This window comes from Echinops telfairi, unplaced genomic scaffold (genome assembly GCF_000313985.2).
Source record: "Echinops telfairi isolate 266 unplaced genomic scaffold, ASM31398v2 ScPeMD7_7410;HRSCAF=8448, whole genome shotgun sequence".
Classification (NCBI taxonomy): domain Eukaryota; kingdom Metazoa; phylum Chordata; class Mammalia; order Afrosoricida; family Tenrecidae; genus Echinops; species Echinops telfairi.
In genome coordinates this window covers 11,314,026-11,327,270 of record NW_022111310.1, presented here as the reverse complement: position 1 = coordinate 11,327,270, position 13,245 = coordinate 11,314,026, and positions in this window count along the sequence as shown.

The following is a 13,245-nucleotide window of genomic DNA, read 5'->3' as shown; positions in this document are numbered from 1 at the left end:
TGATGCCAGGGGCTTAAGTGGAGAGCAAATGTTTTGAGAATGATGAGGGCAATGAATGTACAAATGTGCTTTACACAATTGATGTATGTATAGATTGTGATAAGAGTTATATGAGCCCCTAATAAAACGATTTTAAAAAATAGAAATAAAAAGGAATCTACACTTGCATATTTGCAATTGAATGTGTCAAAAGGGGCCAATAAGTTCCTTGGGATCCCCAACTTCTATGTACTTGAGAACAGATGGTGGGTTATGGTACTAAGTGTGTTGGCCTTGTGCCTAGAACTCACGGTGCATGCACATCTCAGTCACTGCAGCAATGTAGATACATTCTTCTAGATTTCTGGGTCTCACCCCCTTACCTGACCAGTGGGGATAATTGATAGTCATACTCACATCCCAGAGTCAGTATGAGAATTTCTATCATGGGAAAGCTTTTATAAATCTATAGTCCCGTCTCACCCACACCCACACCCTGTGTCTCTCCTGGGGACAGCAATCTTATTCCAAATACCGCACTGCACAGTCTGACAATAGAACTCTACCCTCACCCCCCACCCCTCAAAGTCACCTTGGGGCTGCCATTCTCTCCCCCACTAGCTGACATTACCCACCCTGTGCTGCAGGCATGCCGGCCACTGGTGTAAACACAGACACAGGGTTGGACCCAGGGAATCACCTGACGGAAGGAAAGCAAAGCAAAGAGGAAAAGCAGGTCTTCTGAGAAGAAACTGAGCAGAGCACCCATCCAGCCAAGTTCAAAGTGGATTCCCTCTCTCCTCACAGCCCTCAGAACAGGAACAGAGAGCCACACTCAATTTGCCTAACGATATCACGAGCTTTTCTCCCTCGGGATTTCCAAGGACACTTGGTCCAGCTTTCGTGCCTGTTATAAAACTTGGCTCACATGAGCCCATCCGTTAGAAAGGAGGCTGACCATTGGACAGTGGCAGAGAAAGCCAGAGCATCTGTGGGTGATTCTGACTTCTTCCACAGTGTCCCTTTCCCACCGCCGCGATTCCCTCTGCCCTGGGTATCCCGCTGTAGACACAACTAAGTTTGGGATGCTTGATCGTAGTGGGTCCTTTCTGGAGCCAACTGCCTGCTGGCCTTCTCTTGTCCCTTCCAGGAGCCCAGGTCATTCTTTGGACATCAGGTGACCCTTAAGGCCATGTGTATTCATTTCACAGGCTACTGAAACTCAGCACCACAAACTTTCTAGCTTATAAGAACAGAAAGTTATTGTGTCACGGTTCTTGAGGCTAATGGGCTTAATTCAGGGTCTCAGCAGGACTATCTATACACCAAAGGTTCTAGGGAAGATCCTATCCTGTCTCTCTCAGCTTCTCCCAGCCTTCCTCAGTGGGTAGAAGCATCTCCACACGGCTATCCTTCCTTCCTCACTGAGGTTTTTGTCATATTTTATGGGACACTCTCCATACGGAGTTAGGACCCACCCTCCTCTAGTAAGACTTCCATTAACCAGTAGGGTCACGTCGAGTCAGAATTGACTTGATGGCACTGACTATTAACCAATGGCATTTTTCAAAGGCCGTATGTCCAAACAAGGTCACACTCACAGATACTTTGGATTAGAACGTTAACATGTCCTTGGGGGACAAAATTCAGTTGGAAATGCCCCCATCTAGCCAGGAGAGCCTGACATTTCATGAGCAGTCCATTCCCTTTTCTGCAGGCTTACCTCAGAGATCAAGTCCCAAAGGAATTTGTCTCGGATGACTTGGATCACAGGACCCTGGAGCCAGATGGGGAAGCACTCTAGCCAGCCCTGGCCTTGCCTGCCTCATGCCAAGCTGGCCATCTGTCAAGAGGTGAAGCAGGGCTGGCAGGGACTGAGCTTTCAGCGCTCAGACTTAGAAGAGAGCTACAGGCCTGTGGGCAGCAGGGCCCAGGGCACAATGCCCTCTGAGCCCTATTTTCAACCGGCTGTCGTTAGCCCTATTTTCAACCGGCTGTCGTTATACCCCTGGGAGCTAAGATGGATCTCTGGGATGGATTTCCTGCCTGCTCTGAGCCCACAAGAATTTATATTGGCCAGAAGTGATATGTTACCGAGCCCTGTTTGGGGACACCAAGACTTTCAGCCTATATTTTTGGTAAATTTCACATCTCCTTGATACACAGTTGCTTAGAAACAGCAACTTGTATTGTATACAATGACTGTACTTTCCAAGCTTAAAATCAGAAGAGAAACTCAGGCCAGAATGAATGTATTTATGGGGACCTGGAACATGTGCAATAGGAACACCACCTAAACAACCAGAGGTATGGACTCAGTCGAAATGCACGACACACTCACTAAGCTCAGTCTACAGGATAAGGGAACTCAGGTGATTTATTTCTTACTGTCTTCATTTTAGGAATAAGCCTTTGAACCAAGCAAGAATTGGCTTTTGTAGTGTTTTGGTGTTTTGTTTTGCTATTCAACTATTGGACTAAGTTTTTATATTGTGGGAAATAAATAGGTAATAAAACATTTGCCATTTCTAAAATTTCATATGTGCAATTTAGTGACATAAATTACGTCCCTCGTATTCAAGCATCACCATTAGAAGCTACCTTTTTCTTTCTTTCTCTTCCAAAACCTCTTTATTGGGAGGTAATCCAGATAGCCTATCACTGCATAGTTCTCCATCACATCAAGCAGTACTGTCCGATCATTACCCCAATCAGCGTCAACACATTCTTTCTTCTTGACCTCCTTGACATCATCTCTCTTTAGAACCTCCCTCCCCACGGGACACCCCCCCCTCCCAGGGAGCCTTCTTCTACTTGCTGTCTCTGTAGGCGTGGAGCTCCCTTTTTCCATTTGATTTCAACAGCCCCCACTCTGCACTCTCAAGGGAAACACATTAGAGCAATGCTTCCTGCTCCTGTTTAGTGCCCTCCAGCGGGTTCCAACGCACAGTGGCCCCAGGCCCAACAGGGTGAAGCGTCACCGTCCTCTCTCTTGTCGCTGTGTTTGGGACCACGGTTGCCACCATGGTGTCCATTCAGCTCCTTGAGCTTCTTCCCCTTTTCCACGGACCCCGCTCTGATTCACCACGCATGATGTCCTTCTGGGGGATCGTCCCTCCTGACAACATGGCCAACGTAGGGGAGATCAGGTCTCATCGTCTCCATTTCCAAGAAGCATTCTGGTTTTACTTTTTCCAAAGACCCATTTTCTCATTCTTCGGACAGTTCGTGGTAGATTCGACCTTCTTCACCCGCATGATCGTCCTTTGGCTTTTCTTTTTCCGTGTCCAGCTTGTGCGCGCAGAGGAGGTGATCGGGACTATCCTGACTTGGCTGAGGTGCGTCTCAGTCCTCAATGGGACACCTTTGCTTTGCAACCCTTTAAGGAGGTCTCGTGCAGCAGATGTGTCCATGGAGATGCTCCTTTTGATTTCGTGAATGCTGCTTCCACGGGTGTTGGCTATGGGTCCAAGGGAAATGAAACGGCAGTTGCAGGACTGCCAGCTCCATAGCATCACACAGGCCACCATCGCACAGCAGACAGACAAACGGTGGACATCAGTACCAAAGGACCCACATTGTCTTTGACTATTGCACCCTCTTCCAGCCCCTTGCAGCAGGAAGTGCTGCTACAAGTTACCATCTGAAGAATATTGTGTTCATTTGCAAACATACATGTGTTATTTTGTTTTGAAACATAAATTACATCATTATATTATATATTGTAGCTCAGTATGTTCACTTAATGTATTAGAGATTTTTCAAAGCCTGAACATATAGTGCTATCTCAACATTACTATTAATATATTTTATGACTACATAGTATATTCCATGGCAGGGAGATACTATGGTTGATTTACTCACTTCCCTGCTAATAGGCTGTGATGGTTACTGTTATGTGTCAACTTGGCTGGGCTTTGGTTCTCAGTGGTATGGTAAACCTTGGACAGATTGCTCTACCATAATGTACTATAATGTAATCACCTTCTATTTTGTGGTCTGATGTAAACAGCCCATCATTTGAAAACCCACCAGTTAAAAATCAATCTGTTTCCCAGGGGGTATGGTCACTAGCAAATAAACACAGATGTTCTGGCAAAACTCTCTCCTCATCCTGCATCCATCTTATCATCCTCTTACCTTTGTTTCTTGGGCTATGAGCCAGCAGGGTTCTTTGACCTTCTGCTTTGTGGGAACAGCAGCCTCTACAATCATGAGTCAAAAGCCTCCAGCCTGGAACTTGACCCAAGGATTTGGATTTGGGATTTGTCAGCCTCCACAATGACATGCGGCCCTCAACAGAAAGGACTGACACCGGCACAGTGGCTAAACCAGGGGGTTGAAGCATCGGAACAATTATGAGTGTCTCAGGGCCACGCAGGTTTCCTTTTGCTGTGCATAGGGTCGCCATGGGTCAGAATCAATTCGATGGCATTGAACAACAATAACATGACCCATTTCCATGATATACATCTGTGTGTGTGTGTCTGTTTGCTGTTTTTGTTTGTGTTAAGTGCCATCAAGTTGGTTCCAACTCAGATATTATCCATACATATATACGTATGTATGTATGTGTATTATGCATATATGTGGAAGACCTTTGATGGACTGACACAGTGGCTACAGCCATGGGTTCATACATAACAACATTAGTGAGGCTGATACAGGACCAGCCAGTGTTTTGTTCTGCTATACCCAGGGTCACTCTGAGTCAGAACTGACCTGATAGCACCTAACAATAACAACACACACACACTTAATTGGGTTTTTTACTCTAGAAAACCCAGTCTACGGGAGCAAATGAAGGGGGAGGAAGAGAGAGTGGAGCACATCCTGGCCTACCAAGCCTGGAGGACAATATCCCTGCTCAGAAGAGCCAATGCACAGAGTGGACCATATGGCTGGCCCCACTATGAGACACGATGTCCCTTGCTGACCCATGGTCCTATGGGGGACAACACTGGAAACTCAGTGTCGGGATTGACCCAGTCTGACCCCACCACACTGAGGCAAAACACTAAGGGTGTGTGGCAGATTAGCAGGGGGAGCAGAGCAGGGAGCTCCCGAGGGATTGCAAAGGGCAGACTTTGGGCCAGGGCATGGCACCCCATCAGACTTGAGTGGAGACACTCCTAGAGGTCAACAAACAGACCTTGAACTATTTACAGGTTTTTCCTTTTTGTTGTTGTTGTTGTCATCGTTCTTGTATTTTCTTTTGTCATTTTGTCTTGCTATGTCTTGTTTTTTGTGTGCATATTATTACCTCTGCAGGTCTATCTAGATAAGATAGGCTGGGTGAACAGTCTAGAGGAGAAAACAACTAGACCAGTGGGTCTGGGGGGACATGGGAAAGGGAAGGTTGGGGAAAGGAGGTGGTGTTGACCAACCCAGGGACAAGGGGAAAACAAGTGATCCAAAATCAGTGGCAAGGAGGGTGTGAGAGGCCTGGAGGGATTGATCAAGGGCAATGCAACTGAAAAAAATTACTGAAACACAAATGCAGGCTGAGCATGATAGTGGGACAAGAGGAAAGTAAAAGGAAATAGAGGAAAGAATAGGAGGCAAAGGGCATTTGTAGAGGTCTAAATACAGGTATGTACATATGTAAATATATTTACATATGATGATGGGCCAATAGATGTATGTGCATACATTTATAGGTTTAGTATTAAGGTAGCAGATGGACATTGGGCCTCCACTCAAGTACTTCCTCAATGTAAGAACACTTTGCTCTATTAAATTGACATTCCATGATATACACCTTCCCCACATGATCACTGAAGACAAATGTGTGCATAAGCAAAGATGGTGAAGAAAGGTCATGGTGCCTGGCCATCAAGAGATATAGCATCTGGGGTCTTAAAGGCTTGAGGGTAAACAAGCGGCCATCTAGCTCAGAAGCAACAAAGCCCACATCGAAGAAGCACACCAGCCTGTGTGACCACGAGGTGCCGAAGGGATTGGGTATCAGGCATCAAAGAACAAAAAATCATATCATTGTCAATGATGGGGAGTGCAGATTGGGGACCCAAAGCCCATCTGTAGGCAGGGACATCCCCTTACAGAAGGGTCACGGGGAGGAGATGAGCCAGTCAGGGTGCAGTGTAGCAACAATGAAACATACAACTTTCCTCTAATTCTTTTTTTTTTTTTTTGTATTTAGCAATTTAAAATGCTATTTCATTTTGTATTAGGTCACTAATGGAGGATGTTTCCTACTTTCTTTTTTTTTTTACATTTTATTAGGGGCTCATACAACTGTTATCGCAATCCATACACACATCAATTGTGTAAAGCGCATTTGTACATCATTCTCAAAACATTTTCTCTCCACTTAAACCCCCGACATTAGGTCCAAATGTTTTCCCTTCCTGCCCACCCACCCCCAACTTTCCTCTAATTCTTAAATGCTTCCTTCCTCCCCCTACCTCCCCCCCCCACTATCATGATCTCAATTCTACCTTACATATCCGGCTAGACCAGAGGATGTACACTGGTACAGATAGGAACTGGAAATACAGGGAATCCAGGAGGAATGATCCTTTCAGGACCAGGGGTGAGAATGGCGATCCCAGAGGGTGGAGGGAAGGTGGGGTAGAAAGGGGGAACCGATTATAAGGACCTACATATAACCTCCTCCCTGGGGGCCAGACAACATAAAAGTGGGTGGAGAGAGGGAAACATAGGACAGTGTAAGACATGACAAAATAATAATAATTTACAAATTATCAAGGGTTCATGGAAGGGGGGTGGGGAGGGAAGGGAAAAAAATGAGGAGCTGATACCAAGGGCTTAAGTGGAGAGCAAGTGTTTTGAGAATGATGAGGGCAATGGATGTACAAATGTGCTTAACACAATGGATGGATGGATGGATTGTGATGAGTTGTATGAGCCCCCAATAAAATGATTTAAAATAAATTAATTAAATTTTAAAAACCAGTCTAAGACACAGGTATTCCCAGCTATGTATTACTATAAGCAACGATATTATGGAATATTAGTCATACTATTTAGCACATGCATATAAGCATTTATTAAAGATGAATATTCAAAGGTGGTACCCAGAATGGGCAGAAAAATTTTCCTAAACATCGTCTTCCCTCTTAGGGGTGTGGTTTACCCTGGTCCTGGCTAAAAATGAGCTGTCTATATACAAAGGGCATTCCAGGCCAGGCATAAAATATAAATGAGAGTCAGTTGAGTGTACGATAGAGAGGTCAGGAGAACAGAACAGCCAACCACTATGTCCGTGTGTCCTGGAGTAGCCTCTGCTCAGCTCCAGCCAGCTCTTAGCATGTGGGAATGTAAACTTGGTACTGATAGATAGTCCATAAGAAGATAGGATTTTTAAAAAATGTGATATGCTCTCATTTCCAAATGTTGACAATAATTTCATTTTTTAAAGACATCATGAGGTCAACACAAGACATCTGCAGACCAGATTCGCCGTGCGGGCTGGCTGCCAAGGTCTGACCTCGAGGGTGTGTGTGCTATGGCGGATGGCCCCCTTGGAGTCAACTGACAAGTGCGGTGAATTGCCTGGTGCTATGGAAGAAGAGGCCAACTTCAGAGGAGTTGCCTCTGGGGTCATCCAGGGACCCAGGGAAGAGCCTGCCAAGGAGAGTGATGCACAGGGTGAAGTATTCAGATAGACGTGTCCACAGTGTTCAGAAAACGCTAGATAGAGTCTGGCTCCTGGGAAACAGATTTCAAGAAAAGACCTTGACTGTAGGCAGAGCTGCATAGAATCGGAAGAGGCTGCCCTGGGTATAGCGAGTGTCCCCAGCTGAGAGTGTGCAAAATGAGGCTGTGTGTCCATCTGGGAGGGACATTGCAGCCAAGATTCTGAGCAGACACAGAGGTTAGAGCAAAGAACAACTCAGGTTTTGTTCGGTCTCAAGATCATCATCTAGATTTAAATCCAGCTGTGGGTTAATGAGCCCTTTCTGGGCGGAGAGGAAAGAGACAAAGGGGCTACATTGTGGAACTCCTCCCACAAAATGCTACCACTTGTGTCAGTTTATCATGCTGTGGTGGTCCCCATGTGGCTGTGGTGCTAAAAGCCATGACACAGGTATTTAGAATATGAGCAGGGTCACCCATGGGGAGCAGATTTCAGTGGCACTTCTAAACGAAGAACAGACGGAAGAAGGAATAGGCTGTCCACTTCTGAGGGATTAGCCACCAAAAACCTTATGCCTGGCAGTGGAACATCATTAGATATAACACCAGGATACGAGCCCTTCCGGTTAGAAGGCAATCAAAATCCAACGGAGGAAGAGCTGTCTCTTCAAAGTAGAGCCAACTTTAATGATGTGGATAGAGTAAACCTTTGGAGATTTTAATTTCATTTGCTGATAGGGGTCCACTCAAAATGAGAACAACTACTAACGTTTATTAATAGCTGGAATGTGGAATGTATGAAAGAGGAATCTAGGAAAACTGAGAGTCCTTAGAGATATGCTGGAAGGCCTAAAACATTGATATCCGAAGCATTAGTGAGTCAAAATGGTCTGTCATGGACCACTTCGAATGAGATACTCAGATGGTTTGCTCTGCTGGGAACGATACATGCAAGAGGACTAGAGCACACTCCTTGTCAAATGAACACTTCAGGATGTGGTTATGGGGCGGGGGCGGGGGGGGGCGCGAGGGTGTAGAGAGGGGGGAAATAGAGGAGCTGATACCAAGGGATCAATGGAAAGTACATGTCTAGAAAGGAATGAAGGCAACATGCACAAATTCGCCTGATGCAGCGATGTATGGATTGTGACAAGAGTTGTAAGAGTCCCCAATAAAATGAAAGGAGAAAAAAACAGATGTATCTTGAAGTATAATGCTATCTCTGATAGAGTAATATCTATATGCCTACCAGGAAGTTGAGCTAATAAAACTGTTATTCAAATATATATATCTTTCACTAAAGCTAGTGAAAAAGAGATTAAAGAATTCCACCAACTTATTCAGTCTGGAACTGCTCAAGTATTCAATTATCAAGAAGCATTTATAAGTATTAGCGATTGGAAATACAAATGTTAGAAACATAAATGAAGCGATCATAATTGGAAAATACAGCCTTGGTGATAGAAATGAAACTAGAGATTGCATGATGGAATTTTACAAGAACAAAGGTATCGTCATTGAAAATATGTTTTTTCACAGCATAAGCAGTGACTGTACCCATGGACTTAACCACGTGGAATGCCCAGGAATCAAACTGACTATCTATGTGGAAAGAGATGGTAGAGAATCTCATTTTCATCAGCCAAAAAAAGCCAGAAATGGATGATGGAATGTGTAAATTCAGGTTGCAGCTGAAGAAAAGTAAAACAAGCTCGTGCAATCTAAAATAGGCCTTTGAGTCCATCCTTTAGCGAACACAGGTGTTCAGAGACTATCTCAGGAAGAGATCTGACTCGTTGAACACTAATGACAACAGACTTGACAAGCTGTGGGTTGGCATCAAGACCATCCTATGGAAAGAAAGCAAAAGGTCATTTAAAAGAGACTTTGAAATTTGCTTTAGGGCGTAAAGTAGCTGAAGTAAACTGTCGATGGAAACGTGTCCTTGCTGTTAGAAATGAAAGAAGAAGAAAAAGGAAGGACCGATGACGTACAAGAGCTGAACAGAGACTCAAAGGGTAGCCCGAGACAACTCAAAGACTGCAGACGAAACGATACATGTGCATTAGGGTGTTAGTGAAGAATATTGAAAGTACCATAGTCTCCCAGAAGAACAATTAATCTGTCTTGAAAGTAGCACCTTAGGATCGAGGGTGTTAAAAATGTCTCCCAGACTTCGAACGTGGGATCAGGAGAGACCAGCCCGTGGACAAGGACATCGTGCTTGGTAAAGTAGAGGGTCATAGAAAGGTGGGAAAACTCTCGATGAGATGGATTGGCACTGTGGCTTCCACAAGGGGCCCAAACACAGCCATTGTGAGGACAGTGCAGGATCCAGCAGTGCTGGCTCTGTTGGACGTAGGATACACGACAGTACCTAGCCTCCACCATGACAGACATGGGAGCCTGTCCTCGCCCTGGTCCTCACTGCAGGCATGAACCTGTCCCTGATGAAGAAAGTGAAACTGCGAGAGATTAAGTGAGTTATACTAGCTCACATGGTCAGAAAGTGGCGGTGCCCAGACTTGAACCAGACCTTCTGGCTCCAAACCCAGTGCTTCCTCCCCCCGTGGTTCTTAAAGCCATGAGGTCAGTGGGCTCGTTGTTCTGTTCACTTCCCTGCTTTATATTCACCACCGAGAGAAGCGTTTAAAGTGCAGGTGACCATTCCTTTGAGGTGCACTGTGCTCCATGGGCAGCTGGCAAAGCTCTTGGACATGAATGTTCTCAGCTGTTCTCTGATGAACTCTGTTGAAAGTCTCTGAATGTCTTGCCCTTTCCTGTGGGATTTTGAAACATTCACTTCTTACTGCTCATCTGCAAAATCAAACAAGTCCCCATACAGTAGCCATTTCTACTTCCTGAACAAGAGCAAAGATTTTTTTCACGAGATGTAAAATGTTTCACCAAACATTTTTAGATGCCCTGGCAGTACGTATAAAAAAATGTTTTTAATGTAAAAACTCAATGGCCATAGAATTGATTCTAACTAATAGTGACCTTATAGGATGGGGTATGTGGTAGTTATATAATTGTCAATTTATCATGATCCCAATTCTACCTTACAAATATGGCTAGACCAGAGGATGTACACTGGTACAGATAGGAACTGGAAACACAGGGAATCCAGGGCAAATGATCCCTTTAGGACCAGTGATGTGAGTGGTGATACTGGGAGGGTGGAGGGAGGGTGGGGTGGAAAGGGGGAACCAATTACAAGGATCTACCTGTGACCTCCTCCCTGGGGGATGGACAACAGAAAAGTGGGTGAAGGGAGACGTCAGACAGTCTAAGATATGACGAAATAATAATTTATAAATTATCAAGGGTTCATGAAAGAGGGGGAGCGGGGAGGGAGGGGAAAAATAGGGACCTGATGCCAGGGGCTTAGGTGGAGAGCAAATGTTTTGAGAATGATGAGGGCAATGAATGTACAAATGTGCTTTACACAATTGATGTATGTATGGATTGTGATAAGAGTTATTATGAGCTCCTAATAAAACAATAAAAAAAATTTTTTTAATTATTGAACTTAGTTTAAAAGGAAAAAGGCAACAACAACAAAAAAAGGATTAAGCATGTAGGGGTGGAGTCTAGCCTGTCAATCAGGTCATAGTCAGTGAGGCCTCTGTGTGGGCATAGCCTTCCCCTAAGGATTCTGGGAATTCCAGTATTTCCTCCTTGGAGGTGGGAGACTCTCTGCTCACACCCTGGGAGACATAGCAGCTGACAAGACACATGGACCCACCCTGATGCAGCCCTGGGTGCTGGAGAAGCCAGGCAGAGACCCCGGCCAGCGCTGAGATGTTCCTAATGCCACTGGATCCAAAGACTTTCTGCCCACTGGCCTGTGATCTTCTACATTTGGCATCATTGCATGTGTTTTGTGAGTCTGAAGAGGACTTTATAGATTGGTATCAGACATATGCGTTAATATCAGACTTATGGTCTTGGACTGGACTGGGTTGGGATGTTTTCTTAATGTACAATTACTCTTTATATAAAACTCTCTTATATACATATGTGATTCCATGGATTTGTTTCTCTAGTCTACCCAGACTAACGCAGGGTAGAACTGCCCCTGTGGGTTTCCAAGACTGTAACTGTTTATAGGAGTGGAAAGCCTCATCTTTCTCCCAAAGAGTAACTGGTGGTTTTGAACTGCTGAGCTTGCAGTTAGCAGCCCTATGCATAACCAGTATGCCACCAGAGCGCCTATCCTGGCAGAATAAAGGTGACCATTTCTATGATAGTGTCTAGTCTTCAGAGAAAACCCTAGATTCATTCTCAGATCCCTCTATTTCTGCAGAGGCAGGAAGGAACCCTGGTGGCAAAGTGCACGATGAATCAGGCTGCTGACCATCATGTCAGCTGTTCAAACTCACCGGTGGCATCTCCTTAGAAAGATGCTTCCATAAAGATTTAAAGCCTTACAGATGGTGCCCAGCTATTAAATGATATAGCGTCTGGGGTCTTAAAGGCTTGAAGTTACACAACCCGCCATTCAGCAGAGAAGCAGAGAATCAACAAGCCCACATGGAAGAAGCGCACCGCCGGTGCATAATGAGGCGTCATCGGGACCGGGTAATAGGTATCAGAAGACACATAACAAACAAACGAAAACATATTGTGGAGAACAAGGGGTGTTGGAGCAGAGACCCAAAGCCCACCTGTAGACAATGAACAATCCCCCTACAGAGGGGCCACAGGGAAGGGATGAGTCAACCAAGGTGCAGTAAAGCATCAATGAAACACACTATATTCTTCTGGTTCCTTGAGGCTTCCTAACCCCCCACTACCATGACCCCAGTGCTGCTTCTCAATTCACACCAGACTGGAGCATGGACACAGGTATAGATAAGAGATGGGAGCTCATGACACACAGAATCCAGGAACAGGAGTGGGCACAGCGATACCATAAGGGTAGGGGGAAGAGAGAGAGAGGGAGAGAGAAAGGGGGAACCAATCATAATGAACAATATATAACCATTCACACTTCTCCAGGGGGAAGAACAACAGAAAACATTGGGGAAGAGAGACAGTGTGAGATATGAAAATAATAGCAATTTATAATCTTTCAAGAGGCTATTAGGGTGGGAGGGGGGGGATAATTTATAATTTATCAAGGGTTCATGAGGGAGGGAGAATGGGAAAGGGAGGGAAGAAAATGAGAAGCTGATATCAAGGGCTCAAGTAGAAAGAAAATGCTTTGAAGATGATGATGGCAACATATGTACAAGTGTGCTTAACACAATGGATTACTGTGTGGATTGTGATGAGAGCTGTAAGAGCCCCCAATAGAAGCATTTAATTTAAAAAAAAGATTTAAAGCCTTAGAAATCAACAAGGGCAGTTCTACTCTGTCCTATATGGTCGCTATGGCTATGAGCTGGAATTGACTTGACGGTAGTGGGTTTGGTTTACTCAGGCAGGAAAGAGCCCTAGTGATACATTAGCTTACGCATTTGGACAGCCAACAAGTCTGGTGGGTTAAACCCATCAGCCAATCTGTGGGAGAAAGACGAGGCTTTCTGTTCCTGTCAAGATTAATGGCCTCCAGACAGGGTGCGATGTAGCAACGATGAATAATACAACTTTGCTCTACTCCCTAAATTCTTCCTCACCACCACCACCACCACCACC